The 15,313-nt window shown below is 38.5% G+C and overlaps 1 pseudogene; it reads left to right on the top strand.

The window, feature by feature from the left end:
• Window positions 1-15,313, top strand: part of LOC108712405 — a 34,225-nt pseudogene that overhangs the window by 4,700 nt on the left and 14,212 nt on the right.

Genomic DNA, 15,313 nt, shown 5'->3' on the forward strand with positions numbered 1-15,313 from the left:
TTACCTCACATTTAGACAGTGAGAATGTGTGCCCCAAGTGAAGAAAGGTAAAGTCTGAATGCCAAAAATTAAATCTGAATTTTTAGTGAAAAAAAAAAAACTTTATAAAAGTCAATAGGAGAAGTCAGGAAGATATCCTGATCTGCGCTGGCTTTCGTGCAAAACTTCAAAGATTTTGTGATTTTCAGGCAAAAATCTGAAAAAAAAAATCCGATTTTTCAGGCGGGAAAAACTGAAAAATTTGTATGATTCAAATTTTCGGATTAATTTCACGTTTTTTTCGAGTTTTTTCCTGAACTGGGAATTTTCAGGGAAAATGTATTGATCAATAGGGAGAAATTACTTGTGCGGATTTAGTCGGAGTATATTTCAGAAACAAATGAGATATTTGTAAGGGAGTGTGCATAAACAATCCTTGCACATGACCTAGTGAATCATGCCTTTACTATTCATTGGTGACTTATCTTAGCATTACATACACCTGGCCAGCACTCCAGACTCATTCTAAATGAAAAAGAGTTTGAGGTCAAGGGTCCTTATCTATTGTCGTCTGTGCCTTAACCTCAATAAAGGCCTTCTGATTTGAAACAAGTTTCAGTGATATCCAGGATTATGTCATATTGAGAACCCGGTAGAGAAAGGCCGTGGGACTTCCTACCCAATAACTTTAATAGTATGCGGACTAATTTATGATGATTTATTCTTCTAGTGTGTAACCCAGCACTAAACTCAACGGGCCTGTATATAGATGTATTTGCTTAATTAACTAGAATATCATTCTTAGTTTGTTTAAAGTGTCTTTTTGTAATTTAATAATCAAGTGTGTTAAGATCTTATAAGATATTTCTTATGCCTATTTGTTTGTAATGGGACAAATATGCTGTATGATTTAGTTGATATTTTAACACAAAATACTGTTTATTTAAAGCTCTGCAGAATGTAGTGTTATTTTTTTTTCTTAAACAGTACAGTCTGCTTGCAGGTCTTGTACTATGGGCTATAATTTTAATGTGTGCACCTCCAAATAATTTAGATAGCCTATCATCCTATGGAAAAATGATAGGCAGTTTTCCATATTAAAGGGGCCATTATAGAATATCCTATTCTTAGGAACTTTTCAGTTGATCTCCTCTTTTATTTATTTATTTTTATGCTTTTCTCAGCTTTCAGATGGGGGTCATTGGCAGTAGAAAACTGGTGCTCTGTGAGTCTGCAGAATGATTGGGATTGTACATTTTATTACTGATCTTTCTATACAGCCTGGAACTGGAAAACTACTTAACATAAAGCTAAATAATTAAAAAACAAATACAGAATAGAGAAAGGAAACCAATAAAAATTGTCTTAGAACACCACTGTCTAAATGAGGGGTCCCCAACCCTTTCCCCCCGTGAGCCACATTCAATTATAAACAGAGTTGAGGAGCAACACAAGCAGGAAAAATGTGGGGTGCCAAATAAGGGTTATGATTGGATATTGGTAGTCCCTATGTGGACTCGCAGCTACAATAGGCTCTATTTGGCTGTACATCTGGTTTTTAGGCAACCAAAACTTGCCTTTAAGCCAGGAATTCAAATATAAGCACCTGTTTTGAGGCCATTGTGAGCAACATCGAAGGGGTTGGGGAGCAACATGTTGCTCTCGAGCTACTGGTTGGGGATTACTGGTCTAAATCATATTAAAAAGTGTAAAGGTGAAATACATGAATACGCATACTCTCAATTCACAATCTTCTCAGATGGTACAAATTTAAGTCTGATGGTGTTAAAAGTCCGATGTTAAAAGCACCCCAACTCAGACCTACCAATAACATGTAAAAGTCAATGGCAGATGTCCCATTATCAATTGGCAGATTTTCTGAGTTGCGCTGGGTTTCCGAAAGAATCATAGCTTTTTGGTGATTTTACAAAAAAATAAGTTTCGAGTGCAAAATCATAGGATTCTGATTTGTTTACGGTTTTATTGTGACTTTTTCCGCACAAGAAGAATTTGTGGGAATAGGGGGAAAAAGTCAGTGTGGATTTGGTTGAGGTAAAAAATAGTGGGATCTTTTCAGATTTTGATAAATAACCCCCTAAATGTATTACTTGCCTTTGTAGAAATGTCAGTTTGTTATGTCAGTTTGTTTTGTCATGTTGTTTTTTTTAACTTCCTTAGCAAAGGCAAATAAATACCTTGTAACCTTTCTTCACTTGGGGCACACATTCTCGCTGTCTAAATGTGAGGTAAATGCCGATATATTTCATTATACTGGGTCATGGAATAGAAAGTAGAGGAGAACCAACATTTGTCTGGAACCAGTGACATGAAACAGGCAAACTATGGTCCTTTGAATTTGGCTGGTCAAATAATTCAGAAGGTGGTGGTGTGTGTGTGTGGGGAGGGGTTGGCATTTATTCAGTCCCTCTGTGGCAGTCTTAAAAGTCTAAATGGTCCCTGATAAAAGTGATTGGGTATGAAGGGTTGTCTGCATGTACACCATATTGCTTTCTGTTAAGTGTTTATGGGAACCTGAGTACTTTAGGAAGTTCTTCCTCATTAGTTGAAGCACTGTGCACTGACAAATTACATTTTCAAACCCTCAGATTGATAAACCAACAAATATTCATAGCTATAGGCTTAGTGTCCAGTCACCATACATATAATGAATATCATACTATATACATAGTATATATATATTACACACATATACATATACAAATGTATTACACTACATAAGCCCAGATTGCACTTGCTGTTATTGACTTGAATAGCTACAACTCAAGATTGAAAAGTAAGAAAATAACACTTTCTAAAGAAAAAAATTATTTGTTTTGACCTAATGATCATTGACTAATCTAAAATAAACTTTTACCTTTTATTTTATAGTTTTCGGTTGGTTATCAGAGACTGAAAGGCAAAATATGCCTCTTCCCATTTGGCCTGCATTGTACTGGCATGTCAATCAAGGTAAGACTACATTGTATAGTAGTTTATCCTTGCTTTCCAGTTATTCATTTGTACTCCCTATTATTATGTCTTCCCTTGAAATCTGTAACATTCTGGTTATACCAATACTTTTTTTGTTTGTCTTCTTAGTTGGCATTATATTCTCATTTCTTTTGAAAACTCATCTACCAATATATGTTACCGACCACAAATACTGACAAGGGACTGATTAAAGGTGGTGAGAATTTCTGCAGAATTATACTTAGTACAGTGTAAAAACTTTGCTGGCATAGGCATAAGCTTGCCATACACCTTGAGATCTGCTCAGACTTTTGATATTTGCCCCCTCCCCATGATTTGGGCCAAATTGGGCTGATCTTATTGTAGGCCCAATGTGACAATTTTTGGCTAGGTATGAATAGGGAAGCCCACTGGAACACCTTCATACATGGGCCAATAAGTGTAAAGATAACTCATTTTATGCTGCCAACTTGGCTCCATCAAATCAAATTGGCAACTTATATCGACCCGTGTATGGTCAACTTTATCTCCTTTACGCTATCTGCCTGTGGAATTAGTGCACTGTTGAAGTTTATCAATTGAGGCCATACAGTATTACCCTCCCAGGAATTTGCTGGGAATTTAGGGAAATAAAATATATACATTCAGCTGTCTATATTTCTGTGAAGCAAAGCCTGTAAGCAGTGAAATAGCTGTAGGAGGGTCTAAAAGAACAACACAGCAATAATCAAGTGGAGAGGAGGCCTTTCACTAGTCGATGAATGACACTACCTTAAAAAGCAAGTCAAACGGTCATGCATTGTCTTATGATTACTTGGAAGATTTTGAAGATGAAGACGTTGCTATCTTGTTCTGTTGTCGAAAATAAGAATTACGTTAGACAGCTGCTTACATGCTTAATATTTATTCAGTAAAATAAGGATCAAGCACATGAATGTAACACAAAGCAAATATTTAGAAGAGGTTACTGTTTGGTAGTGTCTTTTAAAGAGACATCTACTGCAAAATGAAGGTCTTGTAAAATTTGTTTTTTATATATTGGGAAATGAGGATTACTTATGTGACTTATCCTATTAATACCTGTCCCTTCAGGCTTGTGCAGATAAATTAAAAAGAGAAATAGAGTTGTATAGCTGTCAGCCTCAGTTCCCAGAGGAAGATGAGGAGGAGGAAGAAAAGCCTGCAGAGAAAGAGGATGAGGTGGTGGTAATCAAGGACAAAGCCAAAGGAAAGAATGTATGGACACCCTGAGTTCTCAGGAATCTTATTGGATGGTTCTGGGAGTTTTCCCAAATTATCACTTTCCGTTTCAAATAAAATCTTGTGCTTCTTTTTTATTTAAAGGTACACTATCCATTCCCCAAGAGATGAGCAGCCCTGCATGGACCACGACAGACAAACCGGAGAGGTTGGCTTTTGCTTCCATTCATATTTATTCTGGGTTTTGAAACAATTTTTTTATACTATATATACTGAATTGGTTTATACACATACTCTTTATGACCTGACAAAATAAATTGCCACATCTAACTGTATTTAAATGCAAGTACTCTTTTTAATGTATCCTTTTTTTAATTAGAGTGTTGGACCCCAGGAATACACGCTAATCAAGATGAAAGTTCTTGAGCCCTTCCCAACAAAATTAAGGTAAAAACTGATAAAATATTCCTTAGGGAGGCATGTTTTTTTTTTTGTGTCATTTAGGAGTATAAGGATTTTTTTTTTGATACTTGAGAATATGTCAAATCTTTCAGTTAAATTTAATGGGTTAGAAATATATACATTAGGCAAGTGGTTTAGTCCCAAATGGTGTATATCATACCCCTTCCTCAACCTAGCTTCAGCGTATTTGTAGATAATAATCCAAGCTTTGTTACTTGCTAATTCTACATTTGAACCAAAATATGTTATCTGCAGTCTTGGATAGCCACAGCAGTGTGCATTTAGTTTTAGAATAACTTTTTGCTTGCTTTATTCATCTAAACACTTATTTATTTGGCTCCCGGAAACATTTAAACATTTCACGTTGTCCTCTATAAAATTTACAAATTATCGTTGAAGCTGTTGCAGCTACCCTGCGCCCTGAGATAGACTAACTGGCTGAGACCTGATATGCCATACATTGCTTTTGAAACACTCAATGGTGATATATTCATTTGCACTCAAAGGGCAGCCAGGCATATGTCATAACAAGGCATCACCAAAGACAATGGCGTTGTTCCTGTTGTCAAGGAGCTTGTGGGAGAGGTACACACTTTTATAGCACTCATCAATAAATATTTTAGTTTTCAAAAGCGGCATGATATATATTGAAGATATGCAGACATTAAACCTCTTACCTGCAGAGTCTATGGCTCTGACCCTCATATACCTGATGTCCCTGAAATAATGTTTGTGCATATTAGAAATAACCTTGATTTCATTTTCTGTCCTACTTCTTCTTAACTTGCTTTCTCCTTACCTGCTAGGATATTCTTGGTGCTGCTCTGTCTGCCCCACTGACATCTTATTAAGTGATCTATGCTCTTCCAATGTTAACCATTAAGGAAGATAAAGGTAAGGTTACAATTCTGATTTCTAGTCCATGGAAAAACACTGATTTCTAGTCCATGGAAAAACACCGGCCAAACTAAGGCTTCTGATTATGTTGTGAATGCACAGCAGGACCACAAAATCCTGCATGTAAGCAAAAAAAAAAAAAAAAAAATTAGTCAAGATATTGGCCATGTTGCTTGTGTGTATATACAATGGATATTCCTCTTTATGAAATGTTTCCATGCATTACATTTGCTGATTTATTTGCTCTTTTGTTATATTAAAAAAAAAATCTGCTTGTGCTTTGTGCCTTAATTGTTTGTTCCCCTTCCCTTTCCTTATATTTGCAAAGGCACTGGTGTGGTAACTAGCGTCTAATGCACCAGATGATATAGCAGCCCTGAGTGACCTGAAGAAGAAGCAAGTGAGTATCCTTAACCGAATCACTAGAAATCAAAATTAGCATGGTGGCATTGTCTTTCAGACGAAACCCCTGAGGTTAAAGCTAAATAAAGTATCTTTACATCAGGTCTATCAAAGCTAGTGTTATAATAAGCTAGCATGGAGTCTGTTCTTCTGCCCAAAGGGCATGGTAGTTATTTGGAACAAGAATTAAAAGTAATGTTTAGTGCTCCTTTAATTTAGGTAATTTTAAACTTTTTGCAGTTGAACTTTTAACTGGACCTCAACACCAGGTCAACTGGTCAGGCTTTCTTTGCTGTGCTCCTCCCCACCCACCTAACAATATCAACTCAATGTTTATAAGATTAAAGCTTGGATTTATGGGGTTGATTCTATGTAAATTTGTATTCATTGTTTTAAATATGAACTACTGTACCTGAGACTTTCAGGTTTGTATGGCCTTAGGGGCTTTTTGCCATGTCAAGAAATATTTCCACTCTCGCTCAGAATTGAATGAATACAGTGATGCAGAAAAAAAATGTTGTCTGAAGCAATGCCATCATATTTTGGTCTTTAACAAAAAAATGTATGTTAACTGCGCTTTTAATACAGGTATATTTTACGCTAGTTCGGGCTCATCCAAGTAAGTGGGGAATGGTCTGTAGCAAGCCTGCAATGTCTGCCCAAGAGATTATATCTCCATGATTCCAGATTAAAGGAATTTAAAAATCCTACATTAGTTGATCTAACCTTCAAGAGAAATAACAGTTTACTAACACATTTAAACTACACTGAAACCTCGATTTTAAGTCCCCTGATTTTAAGTTTTCCGGCATTTTACATTTTTTATTTGTGGTCCCACCAAATTATAATGCATTTCAATGGGTGCATTTCCCTGATTTTAAGTAATTGTTTTCCTGGATTTTACATCACAATTTTGTCCCGATGTTCCTAAAAACTGCTTTTTTTCCTCTATGAATGTTATTACTGTATGTTACTACAGAATCGTTTTTTGTCTTCACACTTTATTTTATTCTAATAGGAAAAAACAACAGGCAATCTGAATGGTGCAATACCTGAGTAATTTGGAGTAATTGTGCTTTTTAATTGTAGGCACTGAGACAGAAGTATGGGATAAAAGATGAGATGGTGCTGCCTTTTGAACCTGTATATTGACTGTACTGAGAGCAAAGTCGATGAAACTGCAAGTGGGTTTAATATTTGAGGTTGAGGTCAAGCTGCATGTACCATTGGAGAAGTCTAACTAACTGACCAGTTGACTATCCTTTTTACTTTAACTATTTCCAGGTACCAATCATTGATATACCAGGCTATAGTAACCTCTCTGCTCTAATGGTCTGTGATTAACTAAAAATTCAGAGCCAGAATGATCGTGAAAAGCTATCCAAGGCAAAGGAGAAAGTCTACCGTAAAAGGTTTCTATGAAGGTGTAAGTATTTTTACTACTGACTGGCACAGCCATTTTTAAGTTCTTTATAATCTCTACATGAAAGATTTTGCCTCTGACACAACACCACTGTTGATGACCATAGTTTATAAGTGACAAATGCTGATGGAAGACCCGGTGGCTGTGTTAGCTTTAGGAAAAAGCACATCACACTAATTGTCAAAATATAGCTGAAAATCAGAATGAGCAGGGGACTATATAAACAATATTTCCACAATCTTTGTTTTCTTCCCCAGTATTAAAGACTTGGCTGAGCAGAAATGGAACCCACTGCCATTTTAATTTGAACATTTGTTTTTTTCATTCCACTGAGAAGTTGAAGTGGGAGTTATAAATGAATGTATTGAAATTGTGGTATCTTCATTTTTCTCCAGGTCATGAACTTTTCTGGATACAAAGGTCAAAAGGTCCAGGATGTGAAAAAAACCCATTCAGAAAAAGATGGTCGACAATGTAAGTTGGAAGCAGCATTGCTACCACGACTAATGAATAACATCTAAAAGATGCCTTCCAAAAAATATTTTTAATGCCATACACATACATAAAAAAATTGTTGCTGTTGAGTTGGTTAGTTTATTTGTTGGTATTCAGTAATGGGCTGAATGCAAATATTATGAGAACCGCTGCCATTCATATTTAACAGAGAGGATTGATTTAAGATGTGGACTTGCACTTCACTGTATAGTTAAGATGTAGTATATAATAGAAGATTGAACAGCACCACCAACTCTTCAAATGGTTAAAGCCTTTATTTATGCTTTTGTGGGCATCACGCTTGATAAAAGGCCGCATGGCCTGAAACGTTGCGGTGATGCCCACAAAAACATAAATAAAGGCTTTTTAACCATTTGAAGATTTGCTGGTGCTGTTCAATCTTCTACTACACAGTTTTGCCAATGGTAAGTACCCATTGTAGAACGTGCACCATCTCCAAAGAAAAGTGAGAATCGATGTGCTGACTACTCTTCTCCTACAGACTAAGATGTAGTATATAGAAATAAAGCAAACTTTTCTCTGCGTCTTATTTCCTCTTGAAGGGGTTGAAAAAAACTAAAAGAAGGACAGAAGAATTTACTGTTTCAGCTGCATAGTTTCTTCTAATAATATATGAAAAATGCAATTGCCTGGTGCAGCAGCAAGAGATATCTCTCTTCTCTACCAGTACAGAGTAGAGAGATACTGTACAGAAAGAGTAAAAGCTCATATCACATTTGTATCAAGACATACAGCTCTGCCGCATCCTCAATATTTAAAGAGGAGAAGCTGTTTCCACAGTCTCAGAACATGGCAGTGCACACTCTTGTGTACCTGGGAGCTGGTGAAATAATAAAAATGTTGGAGACTGAAATGTTGATCCTACAAAATAAAAATTTTTTGCACTGACTTGAGAAGTATTGAAAGTGAGATGTTTCACTTTGATACACTTTGGTACAGACCTATCAGGAAATATCAAGTCTGTTAACCCATGCGTTGTCATGCATTAGAATGCTTATAAACGTCACGGTAAATACATTTAAAACATTGTGTTACATCAGTGTGTACAAAGCATTTAGGCAATCATGCCATACTTATGGATTGCATATGTTTTTAAGTTTTGTTCCTAATAGTAGAATACTCCGTAACACCTTCAGAAGTGGAATGTAGTAGCTGAACAGCAAGCTTGTGCTACAGTTTAGTAATTCTGTTATTTATATCTGCACAGTGCCATGTGTTTTGATGTCCAAGATGTAATGCCTCTTGTATTCTCTTTCAGGGAGAGGCTATGATTTACATGGAACCCGAAAAGCAAGTTATGTCTCGTTCTGCTGATGAGTGTGTGGTGGCACTATGTGACCAGTGGTGAGCATCTCAAAACGTCTGGATTTAGACTGCTCTGCTATTTATCTTGCAATTTTTTTTTTTTTTTTAAAAAATCATAAATCATTAATGTGACGTAAAAACACTTCCTAATTCTGGAAAAAAAAATAGCTATGCCCTTCACAATCCGTAGTTTGTCAGCTGCTTGGGATTTTCTGGTCAGCAAATCATTGAAAGAAAATCTGGATAGCTAGCTTACTGTTTGACATGAAGGGAAGTGGATGTTCACTGTAACCCAGTGAAGTGGGTGACTAACTTTTTTGAAAAAACACATATTTTAGTAGTGGAAGCTTTTTACTTTTTATTATATTTATTACCCATGCCTTTGTTGTCATTGGATAGTACCATCTCTCCCTACTATACCTGCTATCCCACAGTCACAGTCCCTTCCCAAAGACTATTATTCCACTGCTACTATAGGCACCATCTCTCCCTACTATACCTGCTATCCCACAGTCACACTCCCTTCCCAGAGACTATTATCCCACTGTTACTATAGGCACCATCTCTCCCTACTATACCTGCTATCCCACAGTCACACTCCCTTCCCAGAGACTATTATCCACTGTTTCTATAGGCACTATCTCTCCCTACTATACCTGCAATCCCACAGTCACAGTCCCTTCCCAGAGACTATTATCCCACTGTTACTATAAGCACCATCTCTCCCTACTATACCTGCTATCCCACAGCCAGAGTCCCTTTCCAGAGACAATTATCGCACTGTTACTTTAGGCATCATCTCTCCCTACTATACCTGCTATCCCACAGTCCCAGAGACTATTATCCCACTGCTATTATAGGCACCATCTCTCCCAAGCAGATAATAAGAAATAATAAGAAATGTAGGTGCTGTAATGTGTGATAATTTCTTACTAACTTTGTCAAGAAAGGTGTGCTTTTACAGCTACAGCACCTGGAAATACAGCCCAGACTCTTTACAGAGCACCATGTTCACGTTGCCCCATAGAAAATAATTAGGAGCATATCCGAGGAAGAAGCCACATCGCTGCAGTTGGGACTTGGGAAGAAGTTTGACACTGATGAACAGGCTGAAGTGCAGTAGTAACATATCCAAAGTCTTGTAGTGAGAATACAGCTGATAGTCAGGGCAGGCAGCAGCCAGAATAGTCAGGAAAACCATATAATCAGAAAAAGTTTTGTGCACTCAGGAACTTGGAGAACTAAGTCCTACAATCTAGCGTTGAACCTGGGTTTTTGGCATCTTTTCATTTTGAATTTGCCGGCAACCCACTGTATGCTGGTGCATAAACATATTTGTTCTGCAAAAGGTAAAATGGGGCCCGCATTGCAAGTACAAAAAACATAGCTTCACTCTCTGCACCAAAAGACCCCAATTTCAAGTTGAAAAAAAAAACAGCACTGTGACTTATGGGAAGCAACCTGACTACTGCTGCTCACTGAGGAGCCAGAGCTGTATCTTAGAAAGATTTTCAATCATAGAGCCATAACCAGGTCATTTGGGTCCTTGGGTCTCCATAACAAAAACAAATATGCAATGTCAGTGTTGTTTTAAGTTTCACTTTTATCCCAGTTGCTTCCTAATTAAAATGGATATTAGGAAACAAGTTCTATTGTATTATGCTTCTTCTGCCCCCTCCCCCTGTAAAATCAGCACCTTGATTTAGCATTATTCCCTTTATTTCATATTGGGATACTGTATATTTCTTTTGTCAGTTTTTTATTCCTGCCCACAGCTCAAGCTGTTCAATTTTTTTGTTTATTGTACTCACTGAAATTAGTAAATGATTGAAATTGCCTTTAAGTGTGTTCATTAGCAAAGTCGTTTTCTTGTAATTTACTTGTACTGTCTTGCCAAGTTTCTACGGAAATTGCCCTGGAAACCGAGAGAGCTTCATTTTAAAGCAATTCTACCTCTCTCACAGATTGCCAATATCTAATTCTGAGCATTTTTTCCCTGGGATATTGACTGGAGAGAAAAGAGAGAACTAATAAATTAGGGAACTAATGTTTATCCTGCACCAAGAGCATTACTTGTTGCCCAAATATCAGACTTAATATATAGTCATTCTTCAATGCTATAAAAATTCCCTTCCATCAAAGAGACATGCTGTAGAGATTCTGACTGATTAAAGGGGACCCATCACCCCAAAAAAATATTTAAAATCCTATTTTACTACATTAGTCAAGCACAATGAACTTTAATTACACTATATAAATTATTTGAATCTTGTTTCCATCAGTCTGGGAATTCATAATTATAGCAAGCAGGGAGCAGCCATTTTGTTGACACTGTTATTAAGGCAAGCCTTGTATAATCTCAGAATCTTGTTTGTGCACCAGAATGGGGGACCTGATGTCCATCCCCATGCACTGGCTACACAATTAAATGGTAAAGAGAATGGGGGAACGTGGGGAGAGCAGTGACATCTAGGAAGTGCTAAATGGAAAGTGAAAGTAATTGTCTGCCCCGCCTCTATGCCTAAGGCAGATATTTGATTGACAGCCGAGATTTTTAAATGAGTTTACAACAGCTATGAATGCTTTAATAAAAATAGAAATTGGATTTCATGTTAATTTGAAAAGGACTTTTATTATACAGATTTTTGTGTCTGGGTGGCAGGAATAGTGGAATGTGACTTGTTGCTTTTCATTATTTTTTTTATCTGTATTTCCTATGGCACTATTTTATTGGAGCCTATAGAAAACTGTTGTGACAAATCTAGAAGTACCATTCTAGAACTCTGTGACACATTTTTGGGAAATAGTATACGGTATACTTTTCCTTTGAAATGAATTGGTACCCAAAATGCAACTGTCTTTACAAGGGTCACCTTTCTAAATGCCTGCTACCCAGTGCCAAATATAGATCTTCTGTTCTCATTTTCTTTCAGCATTTACTATTACTATTACTATCATTTACAGATATTGAATTTCTTCTAAATTAATCATGAGATTGGCCTCATCCTCCTATAAATCAGTGCTTATTGTTTGCTACTTTTCATTGATTTAACTTCAAATGCCATTGACAGGTACATAGACTATGGTGAAGCAAACTGGAGGACACAAACTACAGAATGCTTAAAAAACTTGGCAACGTAAGTCCACAAGCGATGGTAATGTGTGGGTCTTTACTGTCGGTGTATAATGTGGACAATGATTGAACTCTCATTTTTCCAAGATTCTGTGAAGAGACCAGGAGAAACTTGGAAGCGACTCTAGGCTGGCAGCAGGAACTTGCCTGCTCAAGGACATACGGCTTAGGTATGTGCTCTTTTTCCCTATCAAATCATAAGACATTATTATTATTATTCATAGAGCGCCATCATATTGGACATAATTTTGAGGGATTTGGAGTAAAGTGTTACTGCATGTTCTTTGTTTTTTTTTTTTAAATTCAGGTTCTCGCTTGCCTTGGGATGAGCAGTGGTTGATTGAATCCCTTTCTGATTCAACAATATACATGGCCTATTACACTGTCTGCCATCTGCTGCAGGGGAAAGAGCTTAGTGGTCAAGGGGAATCTGCGCTTGGTATAAGGTGAACATTGAATTGCATGGTTTTTCTGAACATTGCTTTGCATGGTTTTTCTGAACATTGAATTGCATGGTTTTTCTGAACATTGCATTACATGGATCAATAGCACATGATTTTCCATCTTGAGCCATGCAGTCAGTGATTCTCATCTGCTGCAATATGCAGTGTATGTATTTAAACTTGCAACCGTGTATACAGGGAATTTGAAATGGGATATCTGATGCTTTCTAAGCAGCAGTCCTGTCATACTTTATGGTTGAGATTCTAGCTGTCAAAAAGACAGGAGACACAGCCACAGGAGTCTCATTAAATCCCTTGCTTTACTCTACTAGTTGGCAGTATTTCTTTAAATATTCATGTATCTGAAACAATACCGTATATACTCGAGGATAAGCCGAGTTTTTCAGCACCCAAAATGTGCTGAAAAAGTCTACCTCGGCTTATACTCGAGTCAGCTAAAAAGTTGCTGCTTACTCACTGATTGAAGCGTGCAGTGACTCCTCCGTGCTGCCCATACTTCTCACCCCTCGTGGCTTCCTTAGCCCTCAGTGGTCATGTGTGCGGTTACCGTATTTTTAATAGGAGCGCGCAAGAGTTTGGAAGAGGAGCTCTTGAGATGACAATTGGACAAGGTGCGCGTTCACTCTGTTATACGAGCGCGCACCTGTACAGGGAGCGGAGGCGAGCGTCTTCTCCCTTTGTGACGTGCCCTGGGACACTGCAGCCTCGTAATAGGGGGAAAGGAGGCGGCAGCTTGAGAGCTAAGGGGGCGCGGCCTCACATCCCTTGGCTTTTGTTTCTTCGGTTCGTATCCTGCGCTTCCCTGTTGCCTGATTTCAATTGTGGGAGGGGCTGCAGCTCTGGAGTTATACTTTTTAAATACGGTATAGCGTCTGTCAGAAAGAAGAGAGGCGAAGCGTGGGTCAATGTATCGTGTCCTATGGCTTGCTATGATTACAAAAAAAAGGTTTTTATTTTAAACATTTACTTCTCCTTTAACCCTCCATGTAAGTAGTGAGCTACCATTGTCATTTGAGCTTTGAGCATGGAGGGGAAGGGCTGAAGAGGGAGGACTGATTGAAGAGAGTTGAGAGGGGAGGGGCTGAGGGCTAAGAAAGCAGAATCAAGCGAGGAGGGGGGAGAAGTATGGGCAGCAGCACGGAGGTGTCACTGCATGCTTCAGATCAGTAAGCAGCAACTTTAAAGCTTTAAATTGGCCATGTCCTAAAATTAACTTCTCACCCCTAGACTTATACTCGAGTCAATAAATTTTCCCAGTTTTCTTAGTTAAATAAGGTACCTTGGCTTATACTCGGGTCGGCTTATACTCAAGTATATACGGTATGCGCATGGATAGTTTTCTTGTCTGACCAAATGACCGTGTCTTAGACTTAATTTGTGTATTTGTTTGGTGTTTTATACTAGGCCAGAGCTAATGACTAAAGAGGTGTGGGATTACATCTTCTTTAAGAAAGCCCTCTTCCCAAAGACCACCATCCAGAAGGAGAAGCTGCATGAGCTGAAGCAAGAGTTTGAGTTCTGGTACCCCGTTGACTTGCAGGTATCTGGCAAAGACCTTGTTCCTAATCACCTGTCCTACTTCCTCTACAACCATGTGGCCTGAAGACAGGTGTGTACTGTGCTGCTGAACACAGTTTTTATATTGTTTTGAGCCATTTCATTGTTTAATTGCTTTAACAAACCTCTAATTGATTCTTTGTTAATGTTGCATCACTTATTTAGGTCTGTATTTGTGATTTTTTTCTTCTTTCCTTTATGTAAGTTGGAAATGGCCAGTTGCAGTTAGAGCAAATGGACACCTGCTACTAAATTCTGAAAAGGAATTTCATTATAAAACTTTATCATAAATTATACATCGGAATGTGTACCGTATATACTCGCGTATAAGCCGAGTTTTTCAGCACCCAAAATGTGCTGAAAAACTCAAACTCGGCTTATACGCGGGTCATACCTCCTTCCGCGGCCCCAGCAGGACTGTCTGTGACTGACTGTGTCGCCGCCCGGAGCAGGTCCAGGAGCTCCGGGCGGCGCGTCCTTCCCTGCCGGCGTTCGCTCCCAAAATGGCGGCGCCCATGGCCGCCACGTGGGTATGGGCGCCGCCATTTTGGGAGCGAACGCCGGCAGGGAAGGACGCGCCGCCCGGAGCTCCTGGACCTGCTCCGGGCGGCGACACAGTCAGTCACAGACAGTCCTGCTGGGGCCGGGTCACGTTTTACTGTGACAGAGGGAAGAGCAGCAGACGTGAGGGCCGGGGTGGGGAGAGCGACAGATGGGGAGGGCAGGGGGGGGAAGTGGCAGAGGGAAGCAAACATGAAATAGGGGTAGACAGAGGACCCTTTAACAGGTACCTGCCCAGTGTCCCCCAATTGTTGCGGCCGGGTCACATTCACATTTTGAAATCTGACATGGGGCCCCTAGGCTTATACACGAGTCAATACATTTTTCCAGTTTTCTTAGGTAAATTAGGTACCTTGGCTTATACACGGGTCGGCTTATACACGAGTATATACGGTATATCCTGTGTTAATAGTTTTTTTGAGTAGTTGTACAATATATATATCT

Source organism: Xenopus laevis, chromosome 3S, assembly GCF_017654675.1.
Source record: "Xenopus laevis strain J_2021 chromosome 3S, Xenopus_laevis_v10.1, whole genome shotgun sequence".
Lineage (NCBI taxonomy): Eukaryota > Metazoa > Chordata > Amphibia > Anura > Pipidae > Xenopus > Xenopus laevis.